We start from the raw sequence: 14,156 nt of genomic DNA, 5'->3' as shown, positions 1-14,156 counted from the left end.
CAGCATCTCTTGGGGATAGGAGCTAAAGGTACAGATTGTGGCTCCACTTATAAAGAGAAAGCAAGAGGAGAAGACAAAGAGTTCAAAGTTCATCTTTTCCTAACAGTTCCAGGAATTCAGTATATCAAGCATTTTTTCAGATTGTGTCAAGAAGGAGGCACACAAGTGGAAGAAACCTTATGAATAGCAAGTATTTTGGGGGAGGTTACGACTGTGGGAAGAATAGTGCCCCCCCCAAAGGAGAACCCCAAGAAAATGCTATTCCCTTGGCTTCTTTCCTGAAGAGCAAGGGTTAAAACTAGAAGCCAGAAAAGAAGTCCCAGAGAATAATCTCTGGTTTTCTTTCTTCTCACCTCTCTCTTTATGGAAATCACCGCAGGCTAATAGTTTGCACAAGCCCCATTCATGAAACAGATCCATTGTTTCCTCTGTAAACTGAATAGCTCTGGTTACTATAACAATATCTTGGGCTGGCTGACTCATTGATAAAATCTGGCTAAAAGTCACAGAGGAACCAAAATTAATAGAATAAAAATAACTACACCACTTTAACAGGATTACGGTAAAATTATCTAACAGAAATAAGAAAACCGCACTTCTTGACAGGATTAGGACTGGTGGGGAAACCATCTCTCTAGATCAGTATTTCCCAACCTATTTTTGGCCATGCCCCACCTAAGCATCTTTAAAATCCTGATACTGCCCCCTGTGACATATAACTTTTTACTTATTCAGAAAATGAACTCTACTCACGTGGAGGAAGCCTAGAAGGCCATTAACTTGGTTTAAACAAGGTTCAAATTGCCCCCATTAAATATCAAATTGCCCCCTGTGGGCCATGGGTCCCACGTTGGGAACCACTGCTGTTAAGTCTATCCCCGCTAGGAGACTAGAGTTCTGCAGCAGAAGTTAGTGACGGATAAGTCGCTGAATAGTCACGCACAGCCACCGAAGGTAAAACAAAGAATATCTAACAAAAATAGAATAGTCTTCAAAATCAGACTATAAGCAGTCTTGTCGTATATAAACAGCCTATTTACAACACGTTGAATTTACAGTTGCTCAACTCACGATTCGCCATGTAGACAGGTGACTAACATAGAGACTAGCCACCATCCAATACACGGTCTTCTCCCCCAATTACTAAGCACATACAGTAACAGTAACTATCAGGAACAACAGTAGAACCAGTAGAATGAGGAAACTCGGGAAAAATCAGGAGCATCAGGGAGAACCCCATACTAGTTCCTACCTCCTTATATGGCTGCTTAAAGCAATAGCATCCAATTACCTCTCTCTTACATTTAAAGTCACAGATACATTGGTACAATCATGGCTTATATACATTGCCAAGGCAAGACTAGGGTTACATCCCTAACGTCTGCTCTAGACTAAGGGGAATAAACAATGTCCTTTCCAAATAGCCTGGTTCTCGGTTCTTTTTTCAGCAGGAGAGAACGAAGCAAAGAGGACCTTTTCCTTCCAACAGTGCAGCGACAAAACCAGTGTAAAATTTCAGATGTAAAGGCTGTTCTGTCCTGCAGGTGACCTTCATGGAGAGAAGCTGTAGGAATATTGAGTTTGGGAGAAAAGGGATTGTGGTTTTGAGTACGGGATCTCCAGGTTTATTTGCAGCTCCTGCTGTGGTGATCTTTGTTTTTAGGGGCCTCCTTGTTAACCTTTGAGACGGCTGGTGGGTGAGAGCATCACCAAGGGTCTGGTACTTTTGTGGTCTCGCCCTTGGTGGGGAGATAGGGTGGGGGGAAGTAATGCAAAGTTCTTTTCCCAACACCTGGGAGATGTTGCTTATTCTTTCACTTCTCTCCCAAGGCTCAATGTTTTTTTAAAAAATCATCCTTCAAATAAACAGAAGAGCATTATTTGTAGCAGCAAAAGTGAAATTTTAGCTATGCAGTTGAATGATCCCGATATTGCTGGGATCGGAAGGCACCAAAGAATTCTGAGATTGTTCATTTCACCAACACCATTCAAAAACACAGGTTACAATGTTTTTTTTACTAGGTCCCTTTGCAGAAGGACACTCAATGACCAGGAGCAGATGAGGACCAGTGTTTGGAGGAACCAAGGGGCTCTTTCGGCCTCAGTCTCTAGCTCCAACTTATTGACTTTCGGAAACCAATCCCCCACTGTAGGAGGGAGGAACCGATTAGGTGGTTCCGCCCCAGGCGCCTGATGGACCCTATGGGATTTCAGACGGCGCTTGGAGAAATACCTGACACTCTCGTCCGCAGTCCGGCGGAGTCCTTAGTCGCTGCCTGGAATACAGCGGCGGCGGGGGCTCTAAATCAGATTGCGCCTTTGCGACCTCTCCGAGGCAGCGGATCCAGGAGGGCCCCTTGGTTTACTGAGGAACTCCGGGAGATGAAGCACCAAAAGAGATGCCTAGAGCACCCCTGGAGGGCCAGTAAATCTGAGTCAGACCAAGCACTGATGAGAGCCTTTATCAGAGCCTGTCTCGTGGCAATACGGGCGGCGAAATGTTCGCATTTTGCCGCCCTTATTGCATCCGCTGAATCGCGCCCTGCCGCCTTGTTTAGAATAACCCGCTCCCTCTTGAAAAGGAGGGATGCGGATGACCCTTTACAAGGTAGAGCTGAGGAATTTGTTCAGTATTTAACAGATACAGTCGCTCGGATTCGGACTGAGCTGGACTCCAATTGCACGGTACCAGCCGAGGTACCGGAGGAAAGTCTTGAGCATGCTTTATGGATTGAGTTTCAACTTGCTTCTCCTGAGGAAGTGGACAAGGCCATGGAAGCGGTGAGTACCTCCACTTGTATACTGGACCTGTGCCCCTCCTGGCTGGTCTCGCGGTTGGATCCGGACGATAGTCAACACCTCTCTTTGGGAGGGAACTTTCCCGCTCCTCCTAAAGGATGCGGTGGTGAGACCCCTCCTGAAGAAACCATCTCTGGACCCAGACATTTTGAGCAACTATCGTCCAGTCTCCAATCTGCCCTTTGTTGGGAAGGTTGTTGAGAAAGTGGTGGCCTCCCAACTCCGACGGTCCTTGGATGAAACCGATTATCTCGACTCCTTTCAGTCGGGTTTCAGGCCTGGTTACAGCACGGAAACTGCTTTGGTCGCGCTGATCGATGATCTCTGGCGAGCCAGGGATAGGGGTCACCCCTCTATCCTTGTGCTCCTTGACCTCTCAGCGGCCTTCGATACCATCGACCATGGTATCCTTCTGCGACGGTTGCGAGAGGTGGGAGTGGGAGGCACCGTTCTCCGGTGGTTCTCCTCCTACCTCTTGGACAGGTCGCAGTCGGTGTTGGTTGGAGGGCAGAGGTCGACCCCAAGGCCCCTCAATTATGGGGTGCCGCAGGGCTCGGTGCTGTCCCCCCTCCTATTTAACATCTATATGAAGCCGCTGGGTGAGATCATACGCCGGCACGGGATTAAGTACCACCAATATGCGGGCGATACGCAGCTGTATCTGTCCGTCCCGTGCCAACTCAGCGAAGCAGTAGAAGTGATGTGCCAGTGCCTGGAGGCTGTTAGGGTCTGGATGGGAGTAAATAAGTTGGCACTCAATCCAGACAAGACCGAGTGGCTTCTGATGTTCCCTCCCAAAGATTGGCCAAATATTCCATCTCTCAGGCTGGGGGGTGAAATTATACGCCCCTCAGAGAGGGTTCGCAATTTGGGAGTCCTCCTGGATCCTCAGCTGACCTTTGAACACCATTTGTCAGCTGTGACCAGGGGGACCTTTCCCCAGGTTCGCCTGGTGCACCAATTGCGACCCTGCCTCGATCGGGAGGCCCTTCAGACAGTCACTCACACACTTGTGACCTCAAGACTGGATTATTGTAATGCGCTCTACATGGGGCTGCCCTTGAAGAGTGTTCGAAGACTCCAGATGGTCCAGAACTCAGCCGCGCGAGCGATTGTGGGTGCACCCAGGTACACCCACGTTACACCTATCCTCCGTGAGCTGCACTGGTTACCCATTAGTCTCCGGATCTGCTTCAAGGCGCTGGTTGTTACCTATAATGCCCTTCATGGCATCAGACATGGGTACCTGAGAGACCGCCTCCTGCCGATCACCTCCCATAGACCGATTCGATCACACAGGTTAGGTCTCCGGATTCCATCTGCCAGCCAATGTCGGCTGGCGACTCCCCGGGGGAGAGCCTTCTCTGTTGCAGCTCCAGCCCTCTGGAACGATCTCCCCGTGGAGATCCGGACCCTCCCGGCCTTCCGCAAAGCTGTGAAGTCCTGGCTGCTCCAGCAGGCCGGGGGGCCCTCGATATATCCAGCCCCCCGGAGATTGTGATTGTTGTATATTTTAATGTTGTTTGTGTATTATTCCCCCCTCCCTTGTTTTATTGTAAGCCGCCCGGAGTCCTTCGGGAGTGGGCGGCATACAAATCAATAAAACTATAAACTAAACTATTGTCCGGCAGCACCCCAGTGGCCCCCCTCCCTGCAGTGTCTTCAGTGAAGGGGTTAAACACAGAGTTTTCCTCTTGTGACTAGAGAGGAGGCAGGGAAACAGAAAAAGGTGTTGGGAGCCCAGTTTCCAGCCCCTCCCATTCCTTTTTCAGGTTCTGCTGTGGAGAGCCTCACAAGGGGAGAGGAAAAGTTATAAAAAGTAGCCAACATGGGTTCATCACGCCAAACACAGCTTATTTCATTCTTTTGACCAGAGAAATGCTGTGGACATAGTAGACTGAGACGTCAATAAAGCAGTTGATAAAGTAGACCACAACCTACTTCTGGGCAAGCTAGAAAAATGTGGGATAGACAGCACTACCACAAAATGGGTTTCCAACTGGCTGGCAAATCGTACTCAACATGTTGTCCTCAACAGAACTACACCCAGATGGAGGTAAGTAAGCAGTGAGGTACCTTCAGGTTGCATTTAGAACCAGCACTCATCAAAATCTTCATAAACAATCTAGATGAGGGGATAGAAGGGGAACTCATCAAATTTTCAGACGACACGAAGCTGGAAGGAATTGCCGACTCTCCAGAAGACAAGCTCAAACTTGAAAATGATTTGACAGACTTGAAGAGTGGGCCCTATCTAACAAAATGATATTCAACAAAAAAAGTTTTAAATTTAGACAATTAAAAACAATTGTATACTGTAGGTACAAACTATATGAAACCTGGCTTAATGTCAGTAACTGTGAGAGGAATCTTGGAGTCCTAGTGGACAATCACTTAAATATGAGCCAACAGTGAGTGACAGTAACCAAAATAACCAATCTGTAGAAAGTGAGCATCCACCCCTCTCCTAGAAGAATGAAATATCTTGAGAAATATTCAGAAGGCAGAACATTATATTTCCCTGGATGAGAAATGGAGATACATGCTCTTGGAAAGCAGCCCCCACCATCCTTAATAGCCCACAGCAGATGTCAGCACTTAAGAGATAGCTCTATTCATAGGCAAAAATTCCCTGCAGCAAGGTTTGAACAATGGTAGGATTAGCCCTTAGCCATAATAGGAATTACTGAATAGCCTTTCATAACGCAAGCTTTCTCATTGCATCATCTCAGCTGCACCAACCCACAGCAAACTTCAACCAAACGTAGCTCAGACAAACATGACCCCACATGGCCCCATGTGGGGTTATTAAACCATCTTTCCAATCAGCCTCCAATCGGCTTGGAACTGAACCAGATTCTCCCAACAAATCCAAAACTGCATTAATAAGAAAGATAGAATTAAGATCACATAAAGTTATAGTACCGCTTTACCAATCCTTAATAAGACTACACTTGGAATACTACATCCAATTTTAGTCACCACAATATAAAAAGATATTGGGACTCTGGAAAGCAAAGAAAGGGCAACAAAGATGATGAAGGGGCTGGAAGCTAAACAAAGAACCATTACAAGAATTGGGTATGTCTAATCTAATGAAAAGAAGGAGTAAGGGTGACATGATAGCAGCGTTCCAATATTTGAGGGGTGGCCACAAAGAAGAGGGGGTCTACTTATTTTCAAAGCACCAGAAGGCAAGACAAGGCACAATGGATGGAAACAAATGGAGACAAGCAACTTGGAATTAAGGTTAAACGTCCTAACAGTGTGAACAATAAATCAGTGGAACAGCTTGGCTTGAGAGGTTGTGGGTGCTTCATCACTTTTCAAAAAGAGACTGGACAGTTGTTTGTCTGAAATGTTACCAGGTCTTCTGCTTGAGCAGAGGGGTTGGACTCAAAAAACCCCAAGGTCCCTTCCAGATGTATTCTGATAGATTGATCTAGAAAGCTGCAGTCTTAGATTTGCTGTTGGAGCAGCAGAAACAGGACAATGGGTAAATTTTGTGTGGAGGAAGAAGATCCAGTTGGGTGTAGTGGTGAAGGAACCAGGTTAGAGAGAGAGAAAAGCTCAGTTCCAGTCCCACCTGAAGGGCAAAAACCATCTGTTCAACTTTGGCCAATTCTCTCAGCCCTAGGAAGCAGGAAAGGGGGGAAAACTAAGGTGACCAGCGTGACAATCACGCTTTATAACAATTTTTCCCGTTTCCCGTTACGTTTTTTAAAAGTCGCGATTTTCTGGCTTCATGTTGAAGGCCCAGTGGATTTGCTTAAGAAATCCTAACCGGGGCAAGACAAAAGACACCCTGTCTAATCCCTCTCTCTGTCTCAGTACTTTCATTGAAGATATTAAAACGTTAAAGCAACAAAACGGACCTCCTCCCCCCCCCCCGGCGCCGCTTTTTACCTCATTTTATAAGAAAAAAATGATCTAGTACCATAGAGCTGCAGGAAATGGCTAGAGAGTTTACTTCCTGGATTTTCCGGAGGGGAGGGGCACGGAGGTTGGCGATGTGCTCCGAAAAATGGTGGCATTTTTCCCTAACTAATTTCACCATTTCAATTTGCTCAGTTCTTTTTATTAATATCTACATCATTCTGGGTTTACTTGGAGTGCAAGCGTGCTGGTAAGAGGTTTTTTTTTTCATTTAATGTATTTTAAAATATTTTATTTATTGTGCATAGGATTTATTAAAATAGTTTTATTCTGTGTGGATTTAAGTTAAGAACTCCCTGCTATTAAGCTTTCCTCAATTAATCTCTGAGTAGATTCCCACCAACTTCAAGATCCCAAGGGCACATTTTGGAAGCTACACCACCACCTTTGCTTAGTTTATAGATAATGCCTTTCCTTAAATATGAAAATAAATACATTTATTGTTCAAAGGTGTACATCTCAATAGAAATGACTCTCAGGGGTGACAACAATCCATTAAAATAATAATATAAAACAGTAATTACAAAAACAGGAGCAACTATTATGAAAATTATTATTAAAAAATAAAGAATAAAAATGGAGTTATTAAGTATATTAATTGCAGCAACCACAATACAATACCTCGGTCCTTCTTTTCATTAAACTAGACATACCCAATTCCAAGGAATTAAAAGACGCTTGCTCCTGGGGAGGAAAGCTATGGCAAATCTAGACAGCAAGGTGACCAGATTTTCAGTAAAGAGGGACACCTTTGACTGGGGGTGGGGGCTTGATTAAAAATTTTATACGGAGCAACAAAAAATTTTATACGCAAAAATAGTATTGTAATATTTTTTTATTTCAACATAACTACAATTTACAAATATAAATTGTAACTGTTGCCAAACATCAAAATTTTGATCACGTGACCATGAAGATGTTGCAACGGTCGCTAAGTGTGAAAATAGTCGCTAAGTGTGAAAAATAGTCATCAGTCACTTTTTTCAATGCCATTGTAACTTTGGTCACGAAGCCCATTATACCACTTTTCTTGCCACAGTTCTTAAGTGAATAACTGCAGCTGATAAGTTAGTAACATAAGTGAATCTGGTTTCCCCATTTGACTTTGTCAAAAGGTGATTATATGACCCCAGGACACTGAAATCATCATAAATATGAATCTGTTGCCAAATATCAAAATTTTGATCGCGTGACCATGAGGATGCTGCAACGGTCGCTAAGTGTGAAAATGGTCGCTAAGTGTGAAAAATGGTCATCAGTCACTTTTTTCAATGTCATTGTAACTTTGGTCACTAAGCCCATTATACCACCTTTCTTGCCACAGTTCTTAAGTGAATAACTGCAGCTGGTATTTTGTATTTTGGATAGAATCTTTTTTTTAAATTGTCTTAGACTATTTACCCCAGGGCAAAGGTGTCCCTCTTTACCAATCTGAATATCTGGTCACCTTAGGGAAAACCCTTCCAAAAACCCTTGCCAAGGATACTGCAAGCATCAACACTGACCTAAAGGAACCAAAAACGAAGCTAAATAGCATCACATATCACATGGCTCAGTGGCAAAGGTCGGTTGCTAGGAGTCGAAAACGACCTGCTGCCATATAATCAGTGAAAACATATTCCAAACGCCTTGGTGGAGCCTGGACAGGTGTGTTTTTCCACCTCTTGTCGCTAGATGGCGGTCAGGCAACCTCTGTGCCTAGAAAGCCATCAACACATTAGTGCCGTTCCTGCTTGAGCTTAAAAAAAAGGAGCTTTGAACCACTGAGTGCTGCAATGCTAGAAAGGATGGGAGTTACTTCCTCTTCCGGATCGATCCTGGGAGGAAGGTGGTGTGCAAAGGGGCTTTTGTGCTCTTCCAAGGATCGAAGCAGCAGCTGGAAGGTGAGTGGAGGGCCGGAGGAAGGAGAGTCCGGGAGCAAGTCGAGCTGTTCGGTTCGAAGCTATCTATACCATGCTTGCGCTTAAAAAAAGGAGTTTTAAACCAGTGCTAGAAAGTATAGGAGAAGAGAAGCGCAGAGGAACTTCCTCTTCCGGATGACTTATGGGAGGAAGGTGGTGTGCAGGGCGGCTCTTCTGCTTTTCCCATGCTCGAAGGAGCAGCTGGAAGGTGAGTGGAGGGCAGGTGGGAGGAGAGTCCGGGAGCAAGTCGGGCTGTTCGGTTCCGTCCACGGCCTGGAAGCAGAGAAGCAACTGGGCTGAAGCATCTCTGCTGCTGCAGCTTCCTTCCCTCCCCTCCCCAAATTTAATGCTGCACGCTGTGAAACTGGTCGCTGTATTTTCTGCTGGTGGGAAGATTGAAAAAGTATCTTCCAAGCGAAGGTAGATTCTTTGAGAATGGCTTCCCTCCGGATCTTGTGGGTTGTCCATCACTGGAGGGTTTTAAGAGGAGATTGGGGAGCCATTTGTTCGCAATCGAATAGGGTCTCCTGCTTATCCAGGGGCTGGATTAGAAGACCTGCAATGTCTGTTCCAATTCTGTTATTCTCTTCTGTTCTGTTGCAATGATATTTACGATACCCTGATGAGTAAAACCATAGAAATCAAAGAGGGTGTACTTTCTTTTTCACTTGCCTGTATTTGAAAACAACCCTTTGCTGTGCTAAGAATTTGTGACTGACCCAGTCAACAAGTGAATTTCGTCATTGAATGGATATTCGAACTTGGATCTGCATAGTCTTCCATATGTCAAATGAACGATGATTAATGTAAAAGCTTATTGGAGCATTGTCATATTTTTGCTTATTTATTGTAACATAAACCTTTATCTTTTTTTCTCATCTTCTGTAACCATTTTATGTACAATTAAAGTTACCCTTTTATTTTAATCTTATAGACAAAGAAGATGGCAGTGAGCACTCTGGACAACTGTGGATAACAAGCAACATTGAATAGCAAAGCAAATCAGTCCCCAAAATCACAATATCTTCCATTTCCTTCAGAGAGCCACATAATTCTTCACCTTCCTCAGCAGGTGAAAGAGAAACAAGAGAAAATCAAGTAGAGATTTCTACATGGAGAAAGCAGTGTATGTGAAACTCAAGCATACATTACATGAAAAGTCAAGGGAGATTATTTTTCCATTCAGCAAAAGAGGGAAGTGAAAAAGTCATTGGAAAGGAAAAGGTCAATGGGAAAGCCATGAAGAGCAGACCGTGTTGCAGGCCTTGCTCTGGGAGGAAGAAAACAGCTTGAATCAAAGCACAACTAAAGAAGGGACCATCCATATTTTTTAACCACCTCAAGAATATTAGTTGTGGAAAAGCTCCATAGAGGTTCCTGTTGTCGGAAAGATGCAACTTACAAATCACAGCTGACTGCCTGAGAGGATCCTGAATGGAGAAAAGCCATACAAATATTCTGAATGTAGCAAAACCTTTGGTCAGAACAACAACGTTTTGTTTCATAGAAGGACCGACACAGGACAGAAGCCCTAAAAATGCTCCCAATGCGCTAAATGCTATAGCAAGCATGGCAACGTGTACTCACACCAAGGCAAAACCCTTTGAGTGTCCTGATTGTGGGAAAAGGTTACAGACATAATTCCAGACTCATGAGACCCCAGAGGTGTCACACAGAAGAGAAACCCTTTGAGTGTCCTGATTGTGGGAAATGTTTCAGTCGAAATTCTCACCTCGTTTCACACAAGATCATTCACACAGGAGAGAAACCCTTTGAGTGTCCTGATTGTGGGAAATGTTTCAGTCACAATTCCAGCCTGGTGATACATCAGAGGACTCACACAAAGATAAACCCTTTGAGTGTCCTGATTGTGGGAAAAGTTTCGGTCGAAATTCTCACCGCGTTTCACACAAGATCATTCACACAGGAGAGAAACCGTTTGAATGTCCTGATTGTGGAAAATGTTTCAGTCAGCAGTCCAACCTGGTGAAACACCAGAGGACTCACACAGGAGACAAACCCTTTGAGTGTCCTGATTGTGGGAAAAGTTTCAGTCACAATTCCAGCCTGGTGAATCACCAGAGGACTCACACAGGAGATAAACCCTTTGAGTGTCCTGATTGTGAGAAATGTTTCAGTCAGCAGTCCAACCTGGTGATACATCAAAGGACTCACACAGGAGAGAAACCCTTTGAGTGTCCACATTGTGGTAAAAGTTTCAGTCACAATTCCAGCCTGCTGAAACACCAGAGGACTCACACAGGAGAGAAACCCTTTGAGTGTCCTGATTGTGGGAAATGTTTCAGTCAGCAGTCCAACCTGGTGAAACACCAGAGGACTCACACAGGAGATAAACCCTTTGAGTGTCCACATTGTGGGAAATGTTTCAGTCAGCAGTCCAACCTGGTGAATCACCAGAGGACTCACACAGGAGATAAACCCTTTGAGTGTCCTGATTGTGAGAAATGTTTCAGTCGAAATTCTCACCTCGTTTCACATCAGAGGACTCACACAGGAGAGAAACCCTTTGAGTGTCCAGATTGTGGAAAAGGTTTCAATCAGCAGTCCAACCTGGTGAATCACCAGAGGACTCACACAGGAGAGAAACCCTTTGAATGTCCTGTTTGTGGGAAAAGTTTTAGTCAGAATTCCCATCTGATTAATCATCAGAAGATTCACACAGGAGAGAAACCCTTTGAATGTCCTGATTGTGGGGAAAGTTTCAGTCGCAATTCTACACTGATGCTACATCAGAGAACTCACACAGGGGAGAAACCGTTTGAATGTTCTGATTGTGGAAAATGTTTCAGTCAGCATTCTCACTTGGTGCTACATCGGAGAACTCACACAGGCGAGAAACCGTTTGAATGTCCTGATTGTGGAAAATGTTTCAGTCAGCAGTCCAGCCTGGTGAAACACCAGAGGACTCACACAGGAGACAAACCCTTTGAGTGTCCTGATTGTGGGAAAAGTTTCAGTCACAATTCCAGCCTGGTGAATCACCAGAGGACTCACACAGGAGATAAACCCTTTGAGTGTCCTGATTGTGGGAAATGTTTCAGTCGAAATTCTCACCTCGTTTCACATCAGAGGACTCACACAGGAGAGAAACCCTTTGAGTGTCCAGATTGTGGAAAAGGTTTCAATCAGCAGTCCAACCTGGTGAATCACCAGAGGACTCACACAGGAGAGAAACCCTTTGAGTGTCCTGATTGTGGGAAATGTTTCAGTCGAAATTCTCACCTCGTTTCACATCAGAGGACTCACACAGGAGAGAAACCCTTTGAGTGTCCAGATTGTGGAAAAGTTTTCAGTCAGCAGTCCAGCCTGGTGATACATCAGAGGACTCACACAGGAAAGAAACACTTTGAATGTCCTCTTTGTGGGAAAAGTTTTAGTCAGAATTCCCATCTGATTAATCATCAGAAGATTCACACAGGAGAGAAACCCTTTGAATGTCCTCTTTGTGGGAAATGTTTCAGTCAAAATTCTCACCTCGTTTCACATCAGAGGACTCACACAGGAGAGAAACCCTTTGAGTGTCCTGATTGTGGGAAAAGTTTCGGTCAAAATTCTCACCTCGTTTCACATCAGAGGACTCACACAGGAGAGAAACCCTTTGAGTGTCCTGATTGTGGGAAAAGTTTCGGTCAAAATTCTCACCTCGTTTCACACAAGATCATTCACACAGGAGAGAAACCCTTTGAGTGTCCTGATTGTGGAAAAGGTTTCAGTCACAATTCCAGCCTGGTGAATCACCAGAGGACTGACACAGGAGAGAAACCCTTTGAGTGTCCTGATTGTGGGAAAAGTTTCAGTCACAATTCCAGCCTGGTGAATCACCAGAGGACTCACACAGGAGATAAACCCTTTGAGTGTCCTGATTGTGGGAAATGTTTCAGTCGAAATTCTCACCTTGTTTCACATCAGAGGACTCACACAGGAGAGAAACCCTTTGAGTGTCCAGATTGTGGAAAAGGTTTCAATCAGCAGTCCAACCTGGTGAATCACCAGAGGACTCACACAGGAGAGAAACCCTTTGAGTGTCCAGATTGTGGAAAAGGTTTCAGTCAGCAGTCCAGCCTGGTGATACATCAGAGGACTCACACAGGAAAGAAACACTTTGAATGTCCTCTTTGTGGGAAATGTTTCAGTCGAAATTCTCACCTCGTTTCACATCAGAGGACTCACACAGGAGAGAAACCCTTTGAGTGTCCTGATTGTGGGAAAAGTTTCGGTCGAAATTCTCACCTCATTTCACACAAGATCATTCACACAGGAGAGAAACCCTTTGAGTGTCCAGATTGTGGAAAAGGTTTCAGTCACAATTCCAGCCTGGTGAATCACCAAAGGACTCACACAGGAGAGAAACCCTTTGAGTGTCCTGATTGTGGGAAAAGTTTCAGTCACAATTCCAGCCTGGTGAATCACCAGAGGACTCACACAGGAGAGAAACCCTTTGAGTGTCCTGATTGTGGGAAATGTTTCAGTCGAAATTCTCACCTCGTTTCACATCAGAGGACTCACACAGGAGAGAAACCCTTTGAGTGTCCAGATTGTGGAAATGTTTTCAATCAGCAGTCCAGCCTGGTGATACATCAGAGGACTCACACAGGAAAGAAACACTTTGAATGTCCTCTTTGTGGGAAAAGTTTTAGTCAGAATTCCCATCTGATTAATCATCAGAAGATTCACACAGGAGAGAAACCCTTTGAATGTCCTGATTGTGGGGAAAGTTTCAGTCGCAATTCTACACTGGTGCTACATCAGAGAACTCACACAGGGGAGAAACCGTTTGAATGTTCTGATTGTGGAAAATGTTTCAGTCAGCATTCCCACCTGGTGCTACATCGGAGAACTCACATAGGCGAGAAACCGTTTGAATGTTCTGATTGTGGAAAATGTTTCAGTCAGCAGCCCAGCCTGGTGAAACACCAGAAGACTCACACAGGAGAAAACTCATAGCAGTGTCCAGCCTATGGAAAAGATTTCAGTATGAGGACTAGCCTTCGAAATGATATGCTTATATGCACAGAGTTGAAACCATTTCAGTGCCCTGAATGTGGACAATTCTTCAGGCAAGATTCCACCCTTATTGCACACAAGAAATTTCACACGAGACCCAAAGTGATAAGTGTAGAGAAGGCTTGAATTTCATTTCTAATTTCCTATTATAAGCCCAGCTGAGAAATGGACTACCATATTTTCCGGAGAATAAGACGCACCGGAGTATAAGATGCACCAAGGTTTTGAAGAGGCAAATTTATACTAAAAATAGTTTTTGTACTCTGCAAACCTCCCAAAAGTGGCCCATTTTTTTCATGAAAACAGACCCAGTTTTTGTCAAAAAAAGAAAAAAAAGGCCATGCATAGCCTTTAGGAAGCTTATAGAATGCACCTGGGGGCTGGGGGGGGGAGAGCAAAAAATGGCCCATTCGTTGCTCATATTTGCCCTCCCCAGCCCCCAGGAGCACTCTAGAAGCCTCCTAAAGGCTATGCATGCCCTTTTTGCAAAGGGGG

General features: G+C 44.7%; 1 protein-coding gene and 1 pseudogene across 1 annotated transcript in view; one reads left to right on the top strand and one right to left on the bottom strand.

The window, feature by feature from the left end:
- LOC116504800 (zinc finger protein 850-like) overlaps positions 1-14,156 on the bottom strand; it is a 361,571-nt gene that overhangs the window by 166,630 nt on the left and 180,785 nt on the right. The gene's annotated exons all lie outside the window — the stretch shown is intronic.
- The window catches only part of LOC116504732, a 34,250-nt pseudogene continuing 28,639 nt past the window's right edge, over positions 8,546-14,156 (top strand).

The sequence above is a fragment of the Thamnophis elegans genome, chromosome 2 (genome assembly GCF_009769535.1).
Source record: "Thamnophis elegans isolate rThaEle1 chromosome 2, rThaEle1.pri, whole genome shotgun sequence".
Taxonomy (NCBI): Eukaryota; Metazoa; Chordata; class Lepidosauria; order Squamata; family Colubridae; genus Thamnophis; species Thamnophis elegans.
This window is presented reverse-complemented; position numbering and strand designations above follow the sequence as displayed.